This window comes from Spermophilus citellus (assembly GCF_964194105.1).
Source record: "Spermophilus citellus genome assembly, chromosome: 5".
Classification (NCBI taxonomy): Eukaryota; Metazoa; Chordata; class Mammalia; order Rodentia; family Sciuridae; genus Spermophilus; species Spermophilus citellus.
The window spans coordinates 120,837,069-120,864,200 of record NC_138186.1 but is presented as its reverse complement, the minus strand read 5'-3'; positions in this window follow the sequence as shown (position 1 = coordinate 120,864,200).

Genomic DNA, 27,132 nt, shown 5'->3' with positions numbered 1-27,132 from the left:
GAGCATGCTTAATGAACCAAGGAGGCTGGTCACAGTAGGGCCTGGTGATCTCTCTACTGGTTAGAAAGGTTAGGCCATGTTGTGGTAACAAACCACTTCAAATATTAAAGTACCAAGTTCCTTTCTTGTTTCTGCCAATTTACTGAATAACTGGGAGATTCTCAAGGGCATCCCTCTTTCATGTAATGGCTCCATGTCATACCTTCATATCAACATGTGCAGGTCAGGAAAATTCTTGGAGATCTCACAGCAACAATTAATGATTTCTTCTGGAAGTGACACTCATCTTACTGATCAAAAGAAGTCACATGGCTGAGTCTAATTTCAGGATGATGGGAAAGTATAATATTCCCTTGTCCCAAAGGAGGAGAGCCAGGAACACTGTCTTCACCTTGACTCCACACTTGTAGAGTTGAGAAGTATTTTAAATTACTTTGAAATTTACATATATCCCTCAGATACTTAGTGATACCTCCGTCACTTAAATCCAAGGGACTCCTTCCTTAAAACTGTTTGAGAATCCTGCCTTCTCTCAGTATTGTTGCAGATCCAGATTTCAATTGAATAGTTGGTGCTGAGAAAAGCATCATGATTAATATAGTAAACTGATTTTTAATACTGCATTCTTTGATTTTAAAGGGCTTTAAAAACCCTAAGAGCTAGACAAAATGAATACAAGTAAGCTAATTATAACGAAAGTGAGAACCCAAGTGCTGCTGAATTAAGTATGTAGAAACATTGTAAAGAAATGGAAAAATCATCTAATTATTTCATTGTGCTTACTTCTCCTCAGTCAGAAAGCCTTTGGCATCTAGAGCATTCTGTAGGCATTCCATGGTGATTTAATATCAATTAATACCTACTCGTAGCAAAGTGGTGACAGTAGGTTTCTAAATTCACAAGCTTGACATTTCGCAGTTTAATTTGGCATAGTCAAAGAGCTTTCCAGGTTGCTACTCAAAGCTACTCAGAAAATGTGAAGAGAATGTTAACCCTTTGCCAAGGAGGCCTTCTTGGTACTTTACAGCAGACTTTTCTAGAAGAGATACCAGAGACAGACCAATCGAGATCTCTAATCCATATATTATACCTCGAGGTCCCCAAAGGTCTAGGAAGGACTCGCCTGCAGTTCTCTACAGTAAGGCAAGGAGCACACACGTGGCTCCAGGGGAATCCAGTGGAGGCTCTCTTGGAATACATCTGATGTTGGTGACTGTCAGTTTCACTCCTTTGTAGGGTTCAAGAAAATACCAGCTTACACATACTGGAGGGAGTGGCTTTAGTATTAATTAGGCTGAGGGAATTCCAGCAACATTTCTGGCTTGGCTTCTTTTTCTTGCTTTGCTTTTCCCTCCTCTTTCTCTTCCTCCTCCTCCTCCCTCTTCTTCTATTTTTTTTTTCTTTTTCTCTTTTGAGACAGGCCTCTCTGTGCTGCCCAGTCTGGTCTTGAATTTGTGGCATCAAGTGATCCTTCCACCTCAGCCACCTGAGTGACAGAACTGCAAGCAGGTGCCACCACACCCAGCTCATTTTGGGTTTTTTTTAAAGACTGTGATTATAATGCCTTAAAAAAAACCATACTGTTTATGTATGAATTTTGAGCTTAGATGACTAGTCAGTATGTGCTCAGTATATATTAATTGCTAGGATCCACAAGCAAATAATATGATGCATGGCACTTTCGGTTGTAAGGTGACGCCAGGTAGCCATTGAGATGATATGATTATGTTAAGATTTACATTCATATGGAAATTAGACTCCTGCTGTTCACCTTGGCCTGTTACGGGACTCCTGGAGAGTTCCCATTGGTTGGGGAAGGACAGTAGGAGGGAATTCTGGGGGAGGTCCGGGGGAGGTCCGGCCCCGCCCCGTTCTGGTAGACGCTCGCGTGGGTGGACCGGTTTTTTGGCTTGGCGGTGGGTAGGGAGTATTGGCGGCTTTTTCAAAAATAAAGTTTTGTTCCTGCTTGAGTGGCTCATGATTCTGTGCTTAGCCAGACTGAGGCAATTAATAAGTGATGTTATTTTATAGAATGGTTCTAATTGTTAGGAACATGCTAATTTCTGTCCATACAATATTTTATTTAAAATGTCAGATAACCAAAGTGAAGGACCTGCCCAACTGTCCTGTGAGTAGTACTCTTGTATCCTCATAGCCACTGTTTCTGCCCCTGATCTCCATGCAGTCTCATGGGTTGGTATTATCTTCCATTTTACCAATGAGAAAATTGAAATCCAGAAAGTGGAGTGCATTGGCCAAGGGCACATGGTTCATCTCCTACCCTAATATCTACTGGGTACACACTGTGTTCAAGGCTATGTATTAGGCTCTTTTGATACACAACTTGTTTAAGTGCAGTGAGAGCCTGGTGTTATACATATGACTCTATTCCGGGTGAAGGAGAAGATTCTTGGAAACTTGGGGACATTCAGTGATATGTCTGAGTTTTACACAGCTGATAGGGATAGAAATTCTGGTTTTCTGACTTGAGTCTTGTGTTTGCACCACAATTACACTTTTTTGTTGGTAGAATCAGAACTTCCAAGCCCAAGGTAAATCCAAATGGGTCCAATCTAAGCTGACATTGCACAATTCAGGGTTAGGCTTGTTAGCTGAATGCTGGACAGGTTGATTTACCCTTAGTTCTTCCAGGTGCCTTTTGCTGGATTTAAGATGTGATGCATCCAGAAATATGACAAAACATGTGCAACGTTTGTTCATTTCTTTTGTTTTCATTTCTTACAAAGTAGCTCGTGTTCCCAGAAAACAGATTGTAATTAGGATCCATGTTCCCGACAAGAGCATTCCGCTTAAAGTGTCATTTGAAGGCCACATTTGGTGGAGTTACTGTTTAACATAGGTAGCTTGTTTTCTCAGAAATAAGTGCACATGTTCTACAGGCTTTGACAGCTAAGACTTTTGGTTTTAATCCCTCCTTGACAACATTTTCCTCAACTCACAGGCACAATGGTGGATCTCTTAGTATCTTGGTCTTCTTTAAGTCTGAAATGCATACATTGAGGTTATTGTCACTGAGTCACTGCATATAGCACCCTCTTATCTTGCTCAGTATCTACTTGGAATGGAGTCAAACCAAGAGTCCTTATGAGTTTAATGAGAACTCCAGATGGTTTGAGCAGACATATAAGAAATAAATTCCCTTTAATGTGAAATCTGCCCAGTATGGGGTTGAATGACCATCATTATTATGTATTTAATGTACATAGAAAAGTATCTGCAGCCTTCCAGAGTGTGCCAGAAGTTTGTAATGTACATTATTATTGTCTTTGTCTTATACCAGTCATAAATCAAAGAAAACTCAAAAATGAGACTGTGTTTTTGAACAACCAACAATAAAAAAAAATGAGACTGTGTATTTATTTCCAGGGGTATTAAAGTAGAGGTTTCTAGAACCCTGCACTGTGTGGACCTGGCAATAATGGGGAGTCTGCTCTCACTGGCCACTGAACCATTCATCTCAGGCTCTGCTATACAGTTCTTGCCTCTGCCTCACTCAATAAGCAAACTGCCTCTTCTTGACAATTAAAACCACTGCCAAGGTTGGGAAAGGCTAAAACCCACCTCTGACTTTAAATACAAGGTAAAAAGTATTTTTCTCTTCAATGTATCCTGCTCACTTTGGGGAAGTAATTTCATGTGATTTATTATTCAATTGTTAAATGTTTTTGAGTGCTTACTATATACCAGGCATTAGGCCAGGTGCTGGGGATTCAGCTTTGAACAAAACTTGATAGAATCTCTGTGGAGCAGCTAATAGGACATGCAGAACCCGGACTAGCCAAGGGTAGCACTGTGCAAGGAATGCTGTTAAAGGGAGGTTACACATGCTCTCAGAATACCAAATAGGTACCCAATACCCACCCTGTACCTGTGGGGCTGGGACAGGCTTATTGGAAGAGGTAGAGCCTAAAATGAAGGACAAGCAGAAGTTAGGGCAATGCTGGGGTGCACCAGAAGGACAGTGTGGCAGGTTGAGGCAACAGCATAAGCCAAGACTCAAAAAATGAGACTGTGTATTTATTTTCCTACACTTAGTACAGGGAAGACATTTACACAGGCTAGGAAGAAGGTTAGTGTTAGTGGTAGAGAGGGAGAATGAGGCTGTGTAGGAATGATCACTTGGATTTGAGCATTAAATGGTTTGGAGGGGTGAAAGCCATGTATCTATACCAGTTAGAATAAGACTCAGTAATATGGTGAGTGGTGCTGTGCTTGAACTAGCCCCGTGACCTTAGAGATAAAAAAAATAGAGCTGACAGTCATTGACTACCGGCGGTTAGCCAGGTCAAGGGGAGAGCATCAGTCTGGTTGAGGTCACTGAATTGGTAATGATCTTATTTTTAGAAATCAGGAACACAGGAGTAAGAATAAGGTTGAAGAGGGAAGATGATTCTGGCTTGGGTAATGGAGGGTTTGAGGTGCCTGTGAGACCTCATGTCAAGGTGTCCAGTAGGCAGGTGTCTAACACACTGAGAGAGTTAGTTTGAGCACAGAATGGTGGGTACCAGTATATAGGGGGTAGTGGATGATATTACCTGGGGCTAAGGGAGGAATACTGGGTACTTGCTGTGGAATGCCAACGACCATGGGATGGGCTGTGGAGGTAGGGGGGAAAATAAGGGCAAAAATAGGATATAGGGGGAAAGCCAGAGGGGGTGCTGATTTTATAAAATGACAGAATCTGAAAACAAAAACCTAAGTATGAGCCCATTTTTTGCTATGTTTACTGCAAGAAATCGGGGTGGGCCAAGGGAAGTTAAGAATTGGGGTAAATGGAAATAAATAGGCTTAAAAAATCTACCGTGTGTGTGTGTGTGTGTGTGTAGTTATTTGAGACTTAGGGAAGAAAATAGGGAACTTGGGACAGATATTACTTATGTTTCCATAGCTTAGGCATATATAGAATTTCTAGTCATTTAACATGTGCTTATTTGGAGACTAAGGCTAGAGCATTTTTCCTGGGCCAGTGGGGGATACATGTGAAGTGTATGCTGTATCTGTCTCCTGGAAGCTTATAATCTTGTTAGGGAAATAACATATACACAATTCCACTAGTATAAGGGATATCATATGATGAGTACTAAAAGCCTGTATAGAAAATAAGATTTATAAGAGTTTAGGGAAGGAAAATATTGATTTTCAGCAAGAGTACTGACAGAAAGACAAGGCACAGGATTGGATATGGAGTTCTGTGTACTGACTCAATTTGTGCAGATTGAAGAGTGTTCGAAAACTACATTCAGGAAAGACGGACTCCAGGACTTATTCTCCTTTCCTGAGCTCACCAGGGTAATGCAGTATCGGTTTAGAAGTGCCTGTGGCTTTTTAAAGCAACATTCATCTTGAGAAGGAACAATTGGTCTTTGTCTTTCATTAATATCAGAATCAACAACTCAAAAAGGAAAAGTCAGCAGTGACTTTTCAATCAGTCCTCCAACCCCCCAGGCTGTTTTGAGAAATCCCCAAATTTCTTGTAGCAAGAACATGGATTATATTTAGCAACAAGTTCCGCCTTGCCCTAGAGTATGCCAGAAACAAACTTTGAAATCTCACAGAAAATAAGAGAACTTGTGGGTTTTGTTACTTGGCAACTGAGATCTGAGCTATTAAAATAAGAAATTTGCATTATTTTATAATTCAAAAAATGCAATGTACGCTATTTTTGGGGGGAGGGGAAAATAAAATTACTGTAGTTTCAATATCCTGTTGTTTCAAAATTCCACACTTACTGGGCTTGCTTTCTTGCTGTTACATTACTGTCACCTAAAGTGTCTTCAAGGACTGGTGGTCCAGGCAAGGTAGCAAGTCTTGCTGGGGTTCCCAGGAATTCCACAAGAAAGTTAAGCAAATATTCAGAAAATGGGAAGAATTTTATCTGGGACTTAGGAAAGCTCCCTTGCATATAAGGTGGTGGAAGAGAACACTGGAGATACAGAAACCAGAGAGTGACATCATCCTGAGATTATAGGGTAGCCGGCAGCATCTGCTTCAGTTCTGGGAGATATGCCTTCTTGCTCCTGTTTTCACATCTCCCAGATGTACTTTTGCTGTTGTCCCCATACCTCTGTTTGTCCCTAACTCTATTATGTCCAATGCATGAGAAAGTATCAGTGTGGCACCCATATTTTCCAAACAATATCTTAATATTAATGCTCTGTCAAGAATGAATGAATGCTGGGTGTGGTAGCACATGCCAGAAATTCCAGCAACTCAGGAGGCTGAGATAAGAGGACTGAAAGTTCGAAGCCAGCTTCAGCAATTTAGTAAGTTCCTATATGAAAATAAAAATAGGTGAGGGTGTAGCTCAGTGGTAGATCACCCATGGTTTCAACCCTAGTAGCAGAAGAGAGGGGGGGGGGGAGAGAGGGAGAGAGAGAGAGAGAGAGAGAGAGAGAGAGAGAGAGAGAGAGAGAGAGAGAGAGAATGAGTTAAGAAGAAAGTAACCCAAATATTTTACAAACATATATGGTGTGCAAGATGTTTTTCTTTATGAATTAAACTTGACTGATTGATTTAGGGTTACCTAGAAATCAAAGATGTATTATGTATACTGGGTATTTCTGGATTTCAGGGAAGGAGTTTCTTATTCCATGTCTGTTGCCCTTCCAGAATTGCTATAAAAGGCTTGGGATTCTGTGGTCACAATTGCACATCAGTGAAAAAGCAGGAGAGAAGTAAAATATCCTTACTAATTCCAGCCTTCCAGTTAATAACAACTTAGTGTTATGGAAGTGCTAATTCTTAAAAGTTTAGAAAATGATGAGGCAAAATTACAACATTTGATATGGAAATGCCATATAAAGCCTTTATTGAGAAAATAATATATTTCCTTCTGTTTTATATTATGATGATCTCATAATAAATTCAAGAGGATAGGGCTGGGGATGTGGCTCAAGCGGTAGCGCAGTCGCCTGGCATGCGTGCGGCCTGGGTTCAATCCTCAGCACCACATACCAACACAGACGTTGTGTCCGCCGAGAACTAAAAAATAAAAATAAATTCTCTCTCTCTCTCTCTCTCTCTCTTCCCCCCCCCACTCTCTCTTTAAAAAAAAAAAAAAAAGAGGATATATTATTACAATACTGACAAATGAACCTGGTATAAGCTTTGTTATTATGTTCACTGGTGTACCTGCAAATGTCTGGAAGAGTTTTGGGTAAATAATGAGTCCAATGAATATTTGCTGAATAAATGGCTTAAGTGAGTTTGTTTTTGTCCAGATAGTATAAAATTGAGTTATCTTTCTGATACTTCATGAGGTTAAATTTTCACTTAATGGGCTATTTTTCTAGACAAAGGTCTCAGATTATGGCTATTTGTAAGTCACAAATTCTTCAACATCAGATACAGGCCAGAAGATTTCTTATCTGTTTTCTGTTCAGCCAAACAGGATCCTTATCTAAGGATTCTTTGCATTCTAAAAGCCACCAGATCTATGAATGCAGGTTTGCTTAAGCCTGTTTCACTTGTAACTTTTCATGATTCTTATAAAAACATAGACATACCCCTTGACCTATTATGGAGAAAGCTTTAGGAAATTTTATAAAGTTATATCAACTCCCCTCTGATAGCGTCCAGAGTGTCATCATGTATGGAAAAAGTGAAGAAATTCTAATCATTGGCCTCTAAAAAATCATAGCCAGTTATCTGCTCTGCCAATTTGTTAACAATGAGGGACCAACATTTATTAAACAGCTGGTTGAAGGTAGAAAGGGAGCCTTTAGATAGGGAGCTAGTTAGGGAAGTTCTTCCTGCAAAGGTCTGATCTGGAGAAAGAGAAGGAGCTGGTTATATGAAGCCAACGGTTAGACATTTTAGGCAGCAGACCAGCATGAGCAAATTAATCACTGTATCAGAGATTCTTGTACAAATAAAAGGATTTGAAACCAAGGATGTGCTTTAAAATAATTCAAAGGGAGGCTGGAGGAGCATAGTAGAGGTCATAGATAAATAAGATCGACCATATGTTTCTGACTTGGTGATGGAATAGAAAGGCTTATTACTTTATACTCTCTGGTTGTGTATGTTTGTAACTTTCTATAATAAAATTAAAAAAAAAACTTTGGAATTTTGTTTGTGGACAAATTCATTGCTTAATTTGGTTAGGTGTTTTAGAACTGACTTCCTTTCACCACTTACCATCTTAGGGAGTTTGGAACTGATGGTCTGAGAAAAATGGTGCTTGAAGCATCTAGAGAGGAGTTTAACAAAATGTATCCACTCAGTACAGACAGATCTCTGTTCTCAAAATAAAGATTTTCATATGCTTTTATGAAATCATAAAAAAATTATTTAGGAAAGTTTGGCTAAGCTCAATTTTAAAAAAATCAACTTTATTGAAGCACAATTTGCATGCAATAGAATTCACAGCACTGTGAAACTTCACCTTGAGTGAGATATAGAATATTCTTCCTCTCTCACAAGTTCCCTTGTGCCACTCGTGTAATTACAAATTGTGGGAATTACCTCAGTTACCACAGTTATCTCCCTCTCCCACTTTAGGAGATTGCTGATTTGATTTCTTTTAGTACAGACTAACTTCACTTGTTCTATAATTTCATATTATGAAATCATACACTATGGACTTTTTTGTGTAGTCCTTTTTTCCTCAATCCTTGTGGTGACATGTACCATTCTTTTTTTTTATTATTGAGAAAGATATTATATTATGTAAATAAGCCACAATTTGTTCTTATTATTCACTTGTTGATGAACATTGGGTTGAATCCAGGCTTGGGCTTTATGAATAAAGCGGCTATGAAGATTGTGTATGAGTCTTGCATATGCACGTTTGTTTTCATTTCTCTTGAGTAAACACCTAGAAGTGAACTATCTGGTGCTTATGGTAAGTATGTTTTGAACTTTATGATAAACTGCCAAATGCCTTTGGAAGTAGTTGCATTATTTTACAGTCTCGCCAGTATTATATTCGAATTCCAGTTGTCCCATCTTCTTGGCAACATTTGATGTTGCCAGTCTTTGATATTAGTCAATCTAGTGGGTTCAAAGTAGTATCATGTTGTGATTTTTTTCTACTTTTTTTATTGGTACCCTAGTTGTACATAATGATTGGATTTGATGTTACATATTCATACATTCACACAATATAACAATATAATTTGGCCAGTATCATTCCCCAGTATTTCCCTTTTCTTTCCCTTTTTCTCTACTTCTGCTGTACTGCTGTACTTACTACTGTATTCCACCAACTTGATGTCCATAGCTTCCTAATAATGCTGAAATCAAGTATATAAGCAGTCTTTTTTTTTTTTTTTCTTTTGGTGCTGGGGATTGAACCCAGGGGCCTTTAACCATGGAGTCACATCTCCAGCCTGTTTTTATATTTTAGAGACAGAGTCTTGCTAAGTTGCTTAGGGTCTCACTAAGTTGTTGAGACTGCCTTTGAACTTGTGATCCTCTTGCCTCAGCCTTCTGAGATGCTGGAATTATAGGCACGTGCTACCATGCCCAGAATAAATTGTCTTTTATATTATGTAAATAAGCCACAATTTTTCTCTTTTAGGTCCTCTGTGTTTCCATATACATTTTAGTATTTATTTATTTATTTATTTATTTATTTTTTAGTTCTCGGCGGACACAACATCTTCGTTGGTATGTGGTGCTGAGGATCGAACCCGGGCCGCACGCATGCCAGGCGAGCGCGCTACTGCTTGAGCCACATCCCCAGCCCCCCATATACATTTTAGAATCAGTTTGTCAATTTCTTGGAGCAGGTGAGAAGTTCTGATAGGATTTTGAATAGGATTATATTGAATCTTATTCAATTTGGTAAGAAAAAAAGAACATATGCAGTCTTCTAATCCATGAATGTGTCTTTGGTGCTGGGGATTTAACCCAAGTGGGCTACACTCCTAGCCCTGTTTGTTTATTTTTGACAAGATCTACCTAAGTTGCCCAGGATGGCCTTGAACTTGCCATCTTCCTGCCTCATCTTCTCAAATTGCTGGGATTATTAACATGTGCCACCACATATGACTCAGTTTAGTTTTTAGAAACTCATTACTGAATAGTATATGGAGAATAATGTATTCACAGACTTAACAAATCATATCATTACCATTTTCATGAATTATTTCTCATGAATAAAATCCCACAATTAAATGAACTATTTTACAGCTAAGACTTGAGTCACTACAAGGTGAAATAATTTGAAACAAGCTATGCAATGTGCCCAGTGCAGTCCCCAGACTTTTCTTTTCTTTGACCATAACCATAGAGTGTTATTGCCTTCTTCATAAAACAAAAGATGAAGTTTAGAACTGGGTCACTGGGCCCTTTGTTTTCCAATTCACGAAGCCAGCCTCTCTAACAGACAGCACTCTCATAGATGTGCAGTGGGGCTCAACACCCTTCATGCCTCACACAATCTGCTTTGTAGCATTCGTCTTTTTCTGGAAAATGGGCTTCTTCTCCCCACCATAGGTCTTGTACTTTCTGTAATAGCGCTGCTTCCCTGCGCACACACAAAAATCCTTGCCTCTCTTACTGTGTCACTCTGTGGTGTCGGTGCATGCCATACTTCTTATTATGGAATGCCTGGCAGGTTTTAGGAATGTTCATCAGGTTTGCAGGAGCATTGTGGGCAAAGAGTGCTGCCCAGTCTCTTCAGCAGGCCTCTCCTCTAGCAGAGAGGGAAGAGGATTCATGAAACCATGCTATTGATACCATTGGTGATGAGATCAATCACTTTTTGCCTCACTATTAAAGGATTTGGAAGTAGGGATGGATAATTGTCTAATTTCTTCTGACAATACTCCAAGAAGGGAGCATAGCCTGAGGAAGTGTAGAGAAGAAAGAAGCAGGAGCTGGTGTGGTGGCACATGCCTGTAATCCCAGTGGTTCAGGAGGCTGAGTCAGGAGGATCTCGAATTCAAAGCCAGCCTCAGCAAATTAGCAAGGCCCTAAGCAACTCAGAAAGACCCTGTCTCTAAATTAAAAGAAGAAGAAGAAGAAGAAGAAAAAGAAGAAGAAGAAGGAGGAGGAGGAGGAGGGGGAGGGGGAGGGGGAGGGGGGGAGGAGGAGGAGGAGGAGGAGGAGGAGGAGTACCCTTTTATGATGTTGATGTTCCAAGAGGCATACTGAAGTTCAATGGCATTTTTTTTTTAACAACAGTTACATTTCCTAGAGCCCAATTCAGAAAATATTTTTTTTCCCAGCAAAGTCCTGATTTCTGGGATTAAGGTCTTTAATATTGAGATTTATGATTTAGTAGTTGAGTAAATTTGTGCAACTTTTTTCTATAAGAAACCCCAAATATTATTTTTTTACCTCCTCTAAAATTGATATAGTAATACTTCCTACTTCGATGACTTTGGGGGAACTTATTCTGAGGATCAAATGGTAAAGCTTTAAAAAGCCCTTTGTAAATCTCTAATCAAATGTTAGGTACAAATATGGTTGGAACCTCCCTGCCTTCCTGCCTGCCTGCTTGCCTGCCCACCCTCTCTCCCTCCCTCCATCTCTCTCCCTCCCTCCCTCCCTCCCTCCCTCCCTCCCTCCCTCCCTCCCTCCCTTCCTTCCTTCCTTCCTTCCTTCCTTCCTTCCTTCCTTCCTTCCTTTTCCCTTGCACTGAACTACAGGCCCAGCACACCATGACCCCTTCCCACTTTGAGACAGGGTCTTGCTAAGTTGCCCAAGCTGGCCTTGAATTTGCCATCCTCTCATCATGTCTCCTCAGTAGCCACCAAGCCCTTTTTTGAATGACTGTGCAGAGATTTTTTGGCACAGGAAGAAATGGAAGAAGAGGGCATCGTTAATATACATGGAAAATCTGCTGTGTGCCAGAGACCTTACGTATGTGATTTCTTTTAATTTATACAATATCCCATGAGGTTGTGGTTAGGAATTCTAAGGTAAGAATCATTAGTACCCTTTTGCAACTAAGAAACTAAGGCTTAAAGAGATTTTGCAACTTTCTTAGTTATTAAGTACCTGACTTTAAAACTCTATCTTCCATAGAACAAATCGTCTAGTTGAGAAGCTAGTGAGTTTTGGCAAGGGGCCTGCAAGGGGAATGGAGGAATACCAAAGTAGAGATGCAGGGCAGCTCAGAGCTTACATCTGGACTCCCTCTTTTCCTTCTATGACCACCCTTGGGAACCTTGGGCACCATCCTCATGTACAGTCTTCAAGGGGCAAGGCAGATTACAGCCGAAACCACATTCCCAAATTATGATGAGGGTGCTTTTGTAGACTATTTACAGTGCATGCTGAAATTTGTTCTTGGAAGATGCGGTCAAGGAATATTTCTTAAGTGCCATTACATGGTAGACCCATAATGGATTCTGAGGAGGCAATCCATGGTACTGCTCCTGACTTCAAGAAACATTTTCTTTATATACAGGAATAGGACATATTCTCAAGGCAATCATTTATAATAATTCCCAGCAATGGACAGGTAGTATCATATGAACACACAGAAAGCCATTCTGTAGGAATAAGAGGCCACTGAGAGGATTAGGAGTGGGTTTCTATGGGTACCTGGAATCTTACCTGGAGTTTGAATTGACTGATAGGATTCAAGCAAGAAGGAGAGAGAGTGGATCTCTTGATAGGAAATGATGGGATGCTCCTTTTTGGAGGACAACAGAAAGAGCATGTGGCCAGAGACCTACTTGATTGTGTGATGGCCAAACATGATTTCTGAAAGGGGTTAAGCTCTTCTAACCATAACTGATCACTACTGACTGTCTTCAAGGTTCTGCTCAATTTACTTCACACACACATATACAACTTCTCACGTGCAAAGAAGAGAAATAATGATGTTGATCTCCCAGAATTGCAATGAGGATTCAGTGAGAGAGTGCATGAATACACATCACAAATACTGATCAAAGTGACTTCTGTTTTCCTTGAATATGATCTTAGCTTCTGGGCTATAATTCCAGAGACTGGAGAGGCTAAGGCAGGAGGATCACAAATTCGAGGATAGTGTCAGCAACTTAAGGAGACCCCGTTTCAAAACGAAAAATAAAAAGGACTGGGAATATAGCTCAGTGGTAAAGTGGCCCTGGGTTCAATCCTTAGTGGCAAACAAAGAAACAAACAAACAAAAAACATGTTTCTTAGCTGACTACGTTGACTGTGGCAGTTCACTTGACTTCCTGTCCATCATCTTCCAAGTTTATTTGTTGGTAGTCATTCTTGCTTCCTTTTTCTAGATTTCAGAGTGTTCTTCCTTATCAAGGTTAATCGTTTCACTTGGCTCTCTTTCCCAGTGACTTAATATTTGGGGCTTTGTGTCAGATTTCCTTCTGCTATTTATTTAGTCAAATATTTGTCTTTGAAGACAGAGATGGATAAATATAAATCTTCCTATCTCACTTACTTACTATTATAAAGATAAAAAGATTTTCTTTTTCCTCATAAGTTAAATTGAGAAAAGACCCTTTGCTTAAGATTTTTGTACAATGCTGGGTTGGTAGTAGCAAGTAACACTCGGAGTACTTGTGTGTGCATATAGCTTTTGGCCTGAAAATTTTGGAAATCCTAACTAACGTTTGTACAAAGAATTAACAAGTGCTTGCTCCTTGATTAAACAATGTATCCTAAATGAGAAAACCAATATCAAAAAAGGATCATAAAAGTGATCAATGCTATTTTTCCCCTTCTATTTCATTTTCTTTGGTTTTTTAAAAAAAATTATTGATTTTATTATTGGTGCATTTTAATTATACATAATAGTGGGATTTGTTGTTACATATTTATACATGTACATAATATGATTTGGTCAATTTCATTCTCCAGGACTCCCCTTTCCCTCCCCCGCCTTCCCTGGCCCCTTCTCTACTCTACGGGTCTCCCTTCTTTTTCATCGGATCCTCTCCATAATTTTTCTCCTATTTCTCTCTGGCTTCCACATATGAGACATAAAATACGACCCTTGACTTTCTCAGTCTGGCTTATCTTGTGTAACATAATGCTCTGAAGTTCCATCTATTTTCAGGCAAATGAAATAATTTCATTCTTTATGATGGAATAAAACTCCATTGTGTGTGTATCTCGAATTTTCTTTATCCCTTCATCTGTTGATTAGCACCTGGACTGGTTCCCTAACTCCACCAGTGCTATAAACATGGGTGTGCTTGGGTGGCGATAGCTGGCTGTGTGGTAGGATGACTATCTTTGTATCATGATTTCCATTGTTACTTTTCAGGGAATCCTCAATCAGGATTGTTGAGCTGCTCTCTAGCCAAGCCATTTGCTTTCAAGTCACCTCCAGTCTTTCACAGGATGACTCTTCTCAGCTTGAATGAATACCATGTTCAAGTCTTTCACTCCTACATTAGAAGGGTAGATCAGCCAATGAAATGCTGAAGTCTTTTCTTTGAACATATAAACTTATTATTGTGAAATATGGGTTTTTAATTAACCTTTGCTGTTGAATCATTGTGCAAGCCTGTTCATCACTGTCCTTTAGTCCTGTCACCTATAAACTAAGCTGTAGCAGCAGAAGGATATCTCAAGGACAAAATAAAATGACTGTTGGCCAGGCATGGTGGCACATGCCTGTAATCCCAGGCTCTGAAGGCTGAGGCAGAAGGATTGTGAATTCAAAGCCAGCCTCAGCAACTTAGTGAGGTCCTAAAGAACTCAGCGAGACCCTGTCTCTAATATATATATATATATATATATATATATATATATATATATATATATATATATATATGTATGTATATATGGGCTGGGGATGTGGCTCAGAGGTTAGCAGTCCCTGTGTTCAATCCCTGGTACCAAAAACTAAACTAAAATAAAATGATTATAAATCTGGGATCTTTGTAAAACAAGACTGATGTAGCAGATTACTGCTTTTAAGTAGAATAAAAAGGGCTAATTTCCAATGCATATTTAAAAAGCCATGTTGGCAGGAGGTCAAGCCCAGTGGCCCAGATCTACCTACGCTGGCCTGTAAGAGATCCAGGCTCACATTAGGCCCGGGTCCATCCCTCCACTGGCAAGCACCCACCAACAGAGCCACCCCTTCCAACCAACAGACTACCACAGAAGGTCAAGCCCAGCAGACCAGATCTTCCCACACGGACTTTCACAGGACCCAGGTCCAGAATAGGTTTGAGTTTGCCCCACCCATACCTGAGAGCTAAGCCTAACCCCTTCTATCTTGGAACACTGCAGTCACCACCATAGCCTTCAAGACGCATTAGCCCCTAACTTTTTGACAACAGACAAGGCCTAGAAGTAGCTGTATCTCAGAACAGGCATCCCAAAGGGAGTGTGAGGCCCACTCTTTCAGCCCCATCTCTGTAAGCATTGCTTCCATCTTGGGGCACCTCAACTAGTATCTCAAATTACCTTGGCTATTGCTGCCACCATCTTTAGTTGCAGTAGCATACATTGAGGGACACCACCAGGGTCTGGAAGCCCAACATCAAGGTGAGGTACAGGCAATCTGCATGGGTACTACAAGAATATAGGGAAAAAACTGTCATATCTCAGATCCACACTGCAAGAAAGGAAGACACACAGATAACATGAAAACACAAGGGAGGAAAGTGCCTCAAACAAACCAGGATACTACAATAACAGAACCCATGGACAGCAAAGTTGATTAAATGTCAGAGAAGGAGTTCAGAAGGTTCATAATTAAAATTATCTGTGAATTAAAGGATGACCTAAATGAGCAAATACAGGCAAAAATTGATCACTCCAACAATGAGATAAGAGAGTGAATACAGGTACCAAAAGATTACTTCAAAAAACCTAGTCAGAAATCCTTGAAATGAAGGATACAATAAATCAAATAAAAAATTCAAGAGAAAGCATAACCAACAGACTAGATACTTGGAAGAAAGAACATCAGATAATGAAGACAAAGTATACAATTTGGAAAATAAAATTGATCACACAGTGAAGATAGTAAGAAACCATGAACAGGACATCCAAGAATTATGGCACAGCACCAAAAGACCAAATATAAGAGTTATTGGGATAGAGGAAGGCACAGAGTTTCAAACCAAAGGAATGCACAATCTCTTCAATGAGACAATATCAGAAAATTTCCCAAGCATGAAGAATGAATTACAAAACCAAATACAAGAGGCTTACAGGACACCAAATGTACAAAATTACACCAGATCTACATCAAGGCACATTATAATAAAAATGCCTAGCACACAGAATAAGAATAGGATTTTAAAAGCCACAAGAGAGAGGAATCAGATCACATATAGGGGGAGACCAATTTGAGTATCAGATTTTTCAACTCAGACCCTCAAAGCCAGGAGATCATGGAACAAAACATACCAAGCTCTAAAAGAAAATGGATGCCAACCAAGAATCTTATATCCAGCAAAATTAAGCTTTAGATTTGATCATGAAATAAAAACCTTCCATGATAAACAAAAGTTAAAAGAATTTACAACTAGAAAGCCTGCATTACAGAACATTCTCAGCAAAATATTTCATGAAGAGGAAATGAAAAACAATGATGAAAATCAGCAAAGGGAGGTATTACATTAAAGGAAAATCTAATCAGAGGAGAAACCAAGTCACATTAAATACCAAAAATAAACAAAATGGTTGGGAATACAAATCTAGTCTCAGTAATAACCCTGAATGTTAATGGCCTAAACTCACCAGTCAAAAGACATAGACTTAGTAGATTGGATAAAACAAAAACAAAAACCAACAATATGCTGCCTCCAATAGACTCATAGGAAAAGATACCCACAGACTAATGGTAAAGGGTTGGGAAAAATCATACAAAGCCATGTCAAATAAATGAGTACAAATATATAACTTAAAGTTCTGATAGGAAAGAACAATTTTGAGGGATTTTTGTTGTTGTTATTGTTGTTTCTTTTTCTTTTTTGTACCAAGGATTAAACCGAAGGATGCTTAACCACTGAGCCACATCCCCAACCCTTTGAATTTTTAAAATTTTGATTTTTTTTTCTTTTTTGTGGTGCTGGTGAATGAACCCCGGGCCTTGTGCATACAAGGCAAGCACTCTACCAACTGAGCTATATCCCCAGCCCTGAATTTTTTAAATTTTAAGTCAGGCTCTTATTAGGTTGCTTACAGCCTCACTAAGTTGCTGGAGCTGGCTTTGAACCTGAGATTCTCCTCACTCAGCCACCTGAGCTGCTGGGGCTATGGGCATGCAACACCACAGCAGCCCAATTTTGAATTTTCCTAGAAACAGGAGCACTGTTCAACAGTCTGGCGGGCAAAGGTGCTAGAGCCCACTGTTCTTCTCTTTCAACTGCCAATGTCACTGTATTCCTGCTATTTCAGACACACTGTAGACATGGTGTTAAATGGTACCCAGAAAAAAAATACACATGCTGCATATGGAGAAAAGCCTAAACTCTTTCTCTATTTTTATGAGCCGCCAAGCTTGCTGCTGGTGTTTACATTAACAGAGAAATGTGATATTAATATTTAGCTCACTCTGCAGAAATATGCATTTAAATGGGAGAAATTTCAGCATGCAGTCTCCAGAGCGATTTGTCTCTGTGTGTCTGAGCGCGTGGACACACACACACACACACACACACAGATACACACATGCCGCATGAAGAATGTCTCCCAGCTCACAGGGCTGAAAACTCTCAATTAAGTGAGAAGAATAACACATGGCCAGCAAAAGGAGGGGATCTAGAAGAATGGCAATGTTTACAGCTACAGGGGTTGCCCAGCATGCATGGGGGCTTTATGAACCCTGTTGGAGATGGAAGCCCCACATGGACAGCTGCAATATCAAAGAATCCCAGTGACCTAGATTCAGCTATAGATTCTGAACTGCTTTGGCCTGAGCTGCCATCACTCTGCCAGCGGTCCACTTGCAGTTTCACTGGCTCCCTGGCAAACAGTGCTGACCCATTTCACCATGACAACCTGGGCTGCTCTACGAAAGGCTGTGTGTGCAAGGAAACGCGCACTGTTGGCATTTTAAAGATTCCAGAATTAAGTTTACACAAGAGTTTTTGAAAACCACATTTAGAAAACTCAACTAAAGCTGACATTCTTTGACAGCAGTGGAAAAGATGGAGAAGAGAAATGTGGAAAAGTAACTGTTAGCCTTTTTCATGTTCTACACCCTCAACCAAACAATCCATTTTATGTTTTACTCAGCTAATAGCAGTGCAATAAATACGTTAACCAAAGTGAATTGATAAACAGAGAATAAGCAGGCGAAAAAGCCAAGGGATTAACTTCCACTGCTACATATATTCTGGTCTATTAAAGCAGCATATATAGAATCAAATAATTTAAAATCTCATGATAAATAAATGGAAGTGTTTAAAGGTGGATTTATTACAGCCTTGGCTCAACCTTGAACTGTACAGAATCGAGTTTCATTGGAGAATGAGAATAGTATGCCCCTTGGGGGGAAAAGGGGTCTGTGCTTTGGTAAAGGAATTCCATTTAGCGAGAGCAATTTAGAAAAATCAGGATCTGGTATGTGCATGTAATCACATTAAAATGCACCCTCCTTTTTTTGATGAAAACCATAGCTCTGAATTGAATGCATTTCCAGCCCTTTATATTGAAATCCATGTACCATTCTCAGCACCACTTTTTTTTTTGTTGTTGTTTTTAATGTTAAATTAGCTGTGAAGCTAAATCTTAGCTCTTCCTGAGTGATCTTCTCTGTTTCTTACAGAGCAGAAGCAAACTCACAAGAGGCAAAAGAATGCTCCATGAGGTGCTGTCTATTCCTAGCAGCAGACCCTGTCCTGGGGACATCAGGATTTTACTCAGGGATGATAGACCCACACAGAATCTTCACCTTTTAAGGAGAAGAATGAGAGGAGCATCCAGAAGCTTGGCATTATGGGAATCGGCCCAATGCACTTTAGGGAAACATGGAAATAAAATCATAGCATGTCTTTTGAAATGAATCAGTCATTTACTCCTTTTGTAAGAGATTTCAGGAACTCTCCTTCTCATTCTCTCTTACTCAGCATTTTTCTTCAGAGCTTAAAAAGGTTTTCTTTCATTCTGCAAGAGCTTGGTCTCCTTTACAGGTCCTTCTTGTCTCAAATCTTCCAGGAAAAATTTCTATCCTTTGTTGAAGAGTTGATTTCCCTCTGGAGATACTCATAATTCTATTTGCCTTTACTTTTCATCCCAGCTATCAGTGAAGAATTTATTATGTTAACTAAGTATTAATACATTGGTGCAAATTAGATAAAGAATTGAAAAACAAATATCATTGTAAACAGTAGTAGCCATTGGAATCAATCATTCAAATCTTAAAATGATTAAATGTGAAAATTAATGATCCAATACATGTGAAGCATAGCAACAGTTTTTCATGGCCCAAATTGGAGTTACAAGTAGGATAATCATACATTCTAACCTACTGCTCTGCTTGCCATCCTGATATAATTACAAATAGTAAATTGCATGGTCTTCCCAATAATAATATTTTCTGTGCTGGAAACATCTTCCTTAAGCATAGACCCACAATTTAATTTGCAGTCTATTATATGGTTTTATCAGCAAGAAGCTGAGGTCACCATCTCTTACTGAAAGTTCTATCACTTTCGTATGTAAGGTTAATCATTAATTCGAGGTTATCACAAGAATGTATTCAGGGGTGACCACAGCCAAAGCTGGGAAGTAGGCAGGGTTCACATGGTGTCTTGATCTTGCCAGAATAATCTTCTATACCCTACTTTCCTTAGCACATGCTTTCCTCTAAATTTGTCTTCTTCTTTCCTACTGTCCTTTCTCGTCTCTCCTGTTCCTTTTCCAAGAGTTTCAGCTCTCAGATTCTTCATAAGCACCAATATACCAATGATTGATGAGTTTTAAAAGTTTGCTTTTGGGAGAGTTATTTGCAAGGACAAAGGTAAATCTTTTTTGCTAGAATTTCTGTCATTTATTCTTAAAATCACATACCATGCAGACAAATCTCTTCATTCCCCCCTCTTCCTCTGTCAGCAGTCAGTGAAGTCAGTAGGCACCAGGTAGATGAGCAGGGCTCCCAGTGTAGATGATCTGAAACACAAGGCAGAAAACAGCTTTTGTTTCCAAATGCTTTTCATTCCTTCGGCTATAAAACTATGTTATATGCTTCTAAATCTAAAAAGGACCTTCATGGGAAAGTGAATGGAGATTCAGATTGTTCTATCATTTCTTACTTGGAAGACCAAAAATATCTGAGATCTGTTCAATGCCTTTGAATCTAAAAGAATAAAGCATCTATGATATATTTAAGTCACTTCCTTAATTAAATAGGCATACAACTGGCTGTCTAGTTGCATAGGAATTACTTTTTTCTTAGTGAGGTATGAAGCTTTGTAATATCAATACATTTTAAAGGATTGTTTCCCATAGAAAACATTAAAAATGTAGGACAGGGTATTTTATGAGATCACTCAGAATTCTTCTCTAATACTTGTGATATCATCTGTCTTTTATATTTCAATCACTGATTGATCAGCGTTTATGGTTTGCTGTGTCAAGATATTCAAGACTTGATGTAAACATTATCTTTGCACATGCTTGTAGATTTCCAGGCCTGAACTTCTGCATGACTTTAATGGATTCATTATTCAGACATGCACTATCTTGTGGACTGAATCATCTTTGTGATCATGAGTTTGTTGGTGCTTATCACTAAAAGCATTTAGTGATGTAAATGACCAGCCAATTTCTGAAATACCAGAGCATCACTTGCCTTGACCTGAAAAAGCATGCTTAGTTCATCCTAAGGAGGTAGGGTATGCATATAAGCTTCCAATCCAGGTACAAAGTTACTGTCTCCCATTTGGAATTATAAGCAATGGCTGATTGTATATTTTGTTCATATTCCATTAGTCATTTTTTTGAAAAATAAAATTAGTTTTCCATTTCTTTAAGACTTCACATGGTCCTTTTCTTTTTTATCTTTTAGCTCTGCTTTTAGATTTTTTTGTTTTATTAGTTTATTCACTCAGTGAATATTCAATCAGTACTCTCTTGCTCTCCTGACAAGGTGTTGTGCTGAGTACTGTGCCATGTGAGGTATGACATCTACCTCCTATTAGGTTTCAGTCTGATGTAGATTCTGTCCTCCAGAAATTTGAACTAGAAGAGACTCTGGCTGCAGTCAGAATAATTTCTGGGGCTGAAGTGTTTACTTAATTTTAATAAAGATTGGAGGGCAATGCTGTGCTAAGCTGGTGTAGCAGAACCTACAACATGGAGGGTAGCAGAGCAGTCTGTGTTGAGGAAACAGCCCCAAAAAGTTGCCTTTAGAATTGAGCATTGAGGAGTACCAGGGCTGAGAGTGAAAGATTACTTGAGAGCCAGATTGTCCAGCTAAGCATTTGGTCTTAATCCCTATTAAGGGGAGACACCCTCAGAGAATCAGGAAAGATTTTTGGCAACTTCTCTGCTTTAAGAAAAAGAAGGCGGAGGGTGATTTTCAAAATGAACTGAGGAGGGAGGGGCAAGAGAGGGAGAAAGGTCAGTTGGGAAGTTATTTCAACACTCAAGGTGTGGTGCGATAAGAAATGGAAGCAGGATGAATCAAAGGGAGAGAAGATATGTAATGTGGGAGTGTCGTAGTTTTATTTCCCCAGAGAATTGAGTTCACCTTCATTAATGCAGCAATAAAACGAGTCATGCTTTTGCTAAGCCTTCCAAAAATGTAGCAACTTATTTTGCAGTAATTGTGTTCAAGAAGTACTTATGAATGTTATGAAATGATCTCAGTTAGTGACTTGAGAGACATGTGTCAAAGAACAATGATGGTCACAAATTTAAGTCCAATATGCCTCCTTTTCAAGCCCTCCACTGCCTGTGGTCTGCAAGTGCAGAGCATTATGGATATTATGTTATGTTCCACTTTCATCATTCCCTCTGAAAATGATAAAGCCCTTCTGCTTTGATAATGGGGAGAATGAAACACAGAAAGTATCAATAAATGAAGTAATGCAAAAGCAATATTTCCATTGTGCCGATTTTCTTTAGCAAGAGACAAGTCAGAATACCCTTTGTAGAAGTTACTTTAGAGTGAAGTGGTTGAACCAGGGAAAACTTGTGCTGAACAGACAAAAGAGAGATAGTGAAGGCTAAGCATCTGTGGAGGTTGGGTCTGCCACCAGTTGGTCCTTACTTGCTGAAGCTGGCATGGACAATTTAGGGAAATTTAGGACAATGACAGTGGATTTTTGTCATAAATTATCTAGATTACTATTTATCTTCTTGTCCAAATTTTTTAAAAAATTAGTTTATTCTTTAGATTGTGTCAAGTGTGACCCATTTGATTTGCTGACTGTAAAGTGCTTTCTATTTAATAAGTATAATCCCCAACTTACAGCGGGAAGAGAAAGTCAAAACACTGGATAAAATGTGGAATTCAATTAAATACAAGTTTCGACAACATTACTGAATATATAACCCAAGAGATGACACCAAGAAGCAATGGTTAAATGAAGCAATTATTATGAATGTTTATTGGTTATGCATCATATACTTATGTGTTTATTTGGGAACACAGAACTTCATATTTTCATATGTATATAATGAGATAGAAACAAGGAGAGTGAGAGAAAATAAGAGATTTTACCTAGAAGCAGAATATTCTGAGTACTTATGTTTAAATCATTTTCCTTAAAGGTCCTTCTTTAGGCATTTGAAGTGGAAATCATTCTTTTAGGATTCCATTTTATCACTCATTTTTGTTTGTATAGAGCTGCCCAAGAAGGCTGCATGGCAAGACAACATGATTTACTGTTCTGTAACAAACAACAGAAGAATTGCAAGACTTTGAAAACTGACATGGGGAAGGAGAGGGGAAAAAAAGGGAAATGTTTATACCTTCTCATTTTGACATGGCTCCTTCAGAAATCTGATACTCAATATCTGCCTGCATCTGGAGGAGGGAAGAAAGAGACCATACAGGCATTCTGTACTTAATGTTGAAATAAAACCCTTTATTGTCCACCAAGACAATAGAACCAGTCTATAATAATGTACTACAAGTAGAGCATAAATGACATAAGCCAGCAATGCAGTCTTTGTTCTAGTGTAATCTTCCATATCAACCATCTCCACTCCCCAGAGGTAAGAGAAAGGCCTTTCTCCTATTTCCCATAACTTGCCCCTGCTCTCTCTCCTTACTCTATAGACAGCCCTGTAATAAGGCTCCCCTCTGGGATGGCTAATCATGTTTGACAACATAGGAACTGTCCTAAATCTTGGCCAAAATCTCACACTAGGGCCAAACTGTTTGCATGCATAAACAAAATTGTTGTTTCATTATCTATTAAAGTTTGCAGGAGGTATTTACTTTGGTGGGAAGAGATGTGGAAATACTGAGAAGATGGGGGTGTCCACAGCAAAAAGCACTTCTTGGGAACATGTTACTTCAACTTCTATGGAGAAATCATCTTTCATGAGCATAAAAAATAAGTTAAAAATACATTACTAAAACAAAGTAAACTATCAATGATAAGTGTAGGGCAGAAATCTTGATGGGGAACACTGAAGCCTACAACATATTCACCACTACCTGGTACTGTGGGGGCACCAAATGTGGGGTGGAGAGGTTATTATTTCTGCTGAAGGTTATGATTTCAGTTTACATGCAGGAGTCAGAGAAAAAAAATTAATTCACAAAGTACATCATATCTTTTTGCAGCCAAAAATCAATGTAGGCACAAGAGAAAACTCAATCTGTTAAAAATATTTCATAAATGAAATGAAGGTATAAAGAAAAGACCACTAAGATTTGCAAAAAGCAATCAAAATGGGACAATTGAGTATTAAAAAAATTTGAAGAGCTTTGAAACAGAAAAACTTATGCTGTTATCTTTGCTCTGCTTGAGAACAGAAAGAAAAAGTTCTCAATGTTTGTAGCCCCTTGACACCCTGATTTTCTCATGCTGAAAAAGACTCATTTCACTTCTTTCTGGCACATCTTTAATTTTGGTAAGGGTTCAGTTGATCATATAAGAGTATTTAATAATAGTTGTTGTGGGCAATACAATAATGGACAAAACCCAACACCTTTAGTTTAGTCATATTAGTGTCCCCAGAACCAAACAGTGCTTGACATACAGTAAGTGATACAATGTTCATTGAAAGTATAGAACTCTTCTAGTCTTATCTGAACCAAGCACTTGGAGAGTTTATCATATATTACCTTGTTTTAAAATGCTTCGTGTGCATCCATATTGTCTCTTTAGCAAGACCATAAAGGTCTTGAGAGAAAAAAATCATGTCTTTTTCTCCTATTTTCCCACAATACTTTTCCAAGGCTAAGCAAGTGACAGATTCCCAAACTTTACAATCTAGAGTGAGACACATACAATGTGTACAAACATATTTGAGGGAAAGAACATTAGAAGGAAAATAAGAAAGCAAGGTAAATGGAGAAAGTTATGAAATAGAGGAGTTCTAGGGTAGATTTTTAGCATAGAGATATCATGGAAGGCCTATTTGGTCATGGGCCAGTTAGTAGAAACTGGAATAATGTGAGGGAACATGCTATGCAGCTGAGAATAAGAGTTCTGTGCTGAAAAAACAAAAGTTCAACGCTACTGAGGCCAGTGTGCCAGGGAGGGGCGCTGGGCAAGAGGGAAGAGAGGCAATCACAAAGGTAAGAGGGTAAGAGGTGGGTGGGTTTTTCAGGCAAAACTGAGAAGTTTGAATTTCATTCCACTGGAGATGGGTAGTTTATTATATTCAGAAATGAAGCAGCAAACAAGACATGGTATTTTGAAAGTGATCTTGAACAAAAGGAAGATAGGCTATGCTTTACCAAGAAAATTTATGTTAGATGAGCAAAATAATGTTTGCATTTTTAAGGCATTTAATCACTGGAAATGTTTATCAAAGTGTAATAATAAATCTTATTCCCTAGAACTACTTAAAAATGACCATGTTTGTTTAATACAAAGTATCACCTGAAAAAAAAAAAAAAGATCAATGTGCTTTTTCTTCAACAACTTAAACTAATCCACAGTTTAATTGATTATAAAACAACACTGATTTAGTAATTAAGATTACTAGGAAAACTGGAATATGTCAAACTCTTCCATTTATTGTTTTTCATCAGTAGGTACCGCTGAAGGAAAAGATCTATTTGCTGAATCTAAGACAATTGTTTTACTATATTTAGACAGTGAACAACTTTAGTTCTCCAGTTATTTATTCTAGGGATTTTTTTTTTTTTTATCTTGATGCTGAGACTGAATCCAGGGGCCTCATGCATAGTAGGCAAGTGCTCTACTACTAGCTATATCCCCCAGCTCCTAGAAAAAAAAATACATTTTTTTTCTTGAAAAAAAAAAAAACATCACCAAGGGCAGACCAGGACATGAAGGCAATTTGGGATAATGCAGGATTTGATATTCTTTCAAAGTGACATTTGGAAAACATTAGCCCAATACTCATCTTAGGTAAATACTATATACAGACCAACCCTTTACTAATTCCCTTTCAGAATCCAGTAAGAACATTCTTCTAGAAAAAAAAATGTGACAAAATTTTTCCTATTCTGTTTTTTTTTTCTTTTCTTCAGTGCTTTCTTTTGCAATTTTCCAAAGCCTTGATTTGTTGAAGTCATAGTAAACTTTTAAACTTTAGATAATAAAATAAAGCTATAAGGAACACTGTTTTGAAACTCTTTTCATTGTCAGAATTCACTATCTGCCATCATGGCTTTCAGTTGATGGCCACTACCATTTCCAAAAATACTCAACTGCAATAGTGAGGAATGTTTTCTTTCTTCCTCTCAAGGGCACTAGGAATGGAATCAATGTTCATTGATTCCTGTGACATTTTGGTGACCTGTATAGAATAGTGACAATTAGTTGTCAAGCTGACTTACCCTACCCAAGATGTGGCTCTGTGGATCCCATGAACATGTTGCAAATAACAACGCTACATAGAATTTGTCCAGGGACTGTGTCAGGGACTTTCAGACCTGCTGAGACTTTGGGTAGGGTGGCCAGGGGCATTTTGAAGAAGTGTGGCCCAGACTCTTGCTTTACCTATTATCAAGACTGTGTTGTAGTTCTCTTTCCTGTCCTGTGAATCATTGCTTGAGAGGTTTATTGGATTCCCTAGCAATGCCTGCAAAAATAAAGGATTAGTACTTGTTTGTTGGTTTTGGTTTCTGTTTGTTTTAAATAATGATGAAGACTGCTCTCAAGCTGCTTTCAGAAACTGGATTAAGGAGCTAGATGATGTTCAAGCTTGCCAACCAAGGCATTTAAAAAAAAAAACCAAGATGTTTTAGCCACCAGAATGGTAACCTTTCCCACTGGGCCTGGAGAGAAGAGCCTCACAGTCTACCCACCCCTCCATTCCCTTTTCCTCCCAGCCTCCTCTGACAGCCTATTAAGATTAGGGCCAATAACATACGTTCCTGCCAATAGCAAACCTAAGTCCCATGTTTGCAAAATGTGAACTGCATTCTGAAAAAGAAGGTGAAGGATGTTCCTATTCCACTCCCAGACATTTTTGGCAGATTCATAAGCTCAATGAGACAAAGAACAGATAAAAATTCCCTGTTGCCGTGCAGAGATTTGGAATGCTAGTGTAATTCCAAACTATCCATTACTGGTTCTAACAGTCTATTCTACCTATTTCAGTTCTTCCCTGCATCACCTTCCCTACTTCTCAGTCCAAGGACCTGCCATTACACACTCAGTATACATGTCATCCAGCACCGAATGCCATTTATATTATTCATGCATCTTATCAGTGCTGTCTGAGAAATTCTGGATGATATCAGACAGAAGAGGGATGCCAAGACATAATATCAGTCATTACAGCATCAAGGACTTTTAAAAATACTATTGCACAATACCGGTGATAATTGGGCCTAATAATATTAACAAACATTATGTGGTGGCAGAGATATAGTATAGACATATCTTGTATGTGAAAGAGAATTCGCAAAGGGGATGGAGACAGGCCATCTGTAGTTGGGACACATTGGACAGAGAATAATTTACATGTGCCGGGTTGCTGGCTTCACACTTGGAATTTGGTTGTAGAGAGTGACCCTCTCATGATCTGCCTTCACGGCAGCCTTGAAGCAGGTAAGCACACTGGTCTCCAAGCAACCCATGTTCACCATGTAGCTGTTCACCTTCAGAGGGAAATAAGGGGACTCTGTTA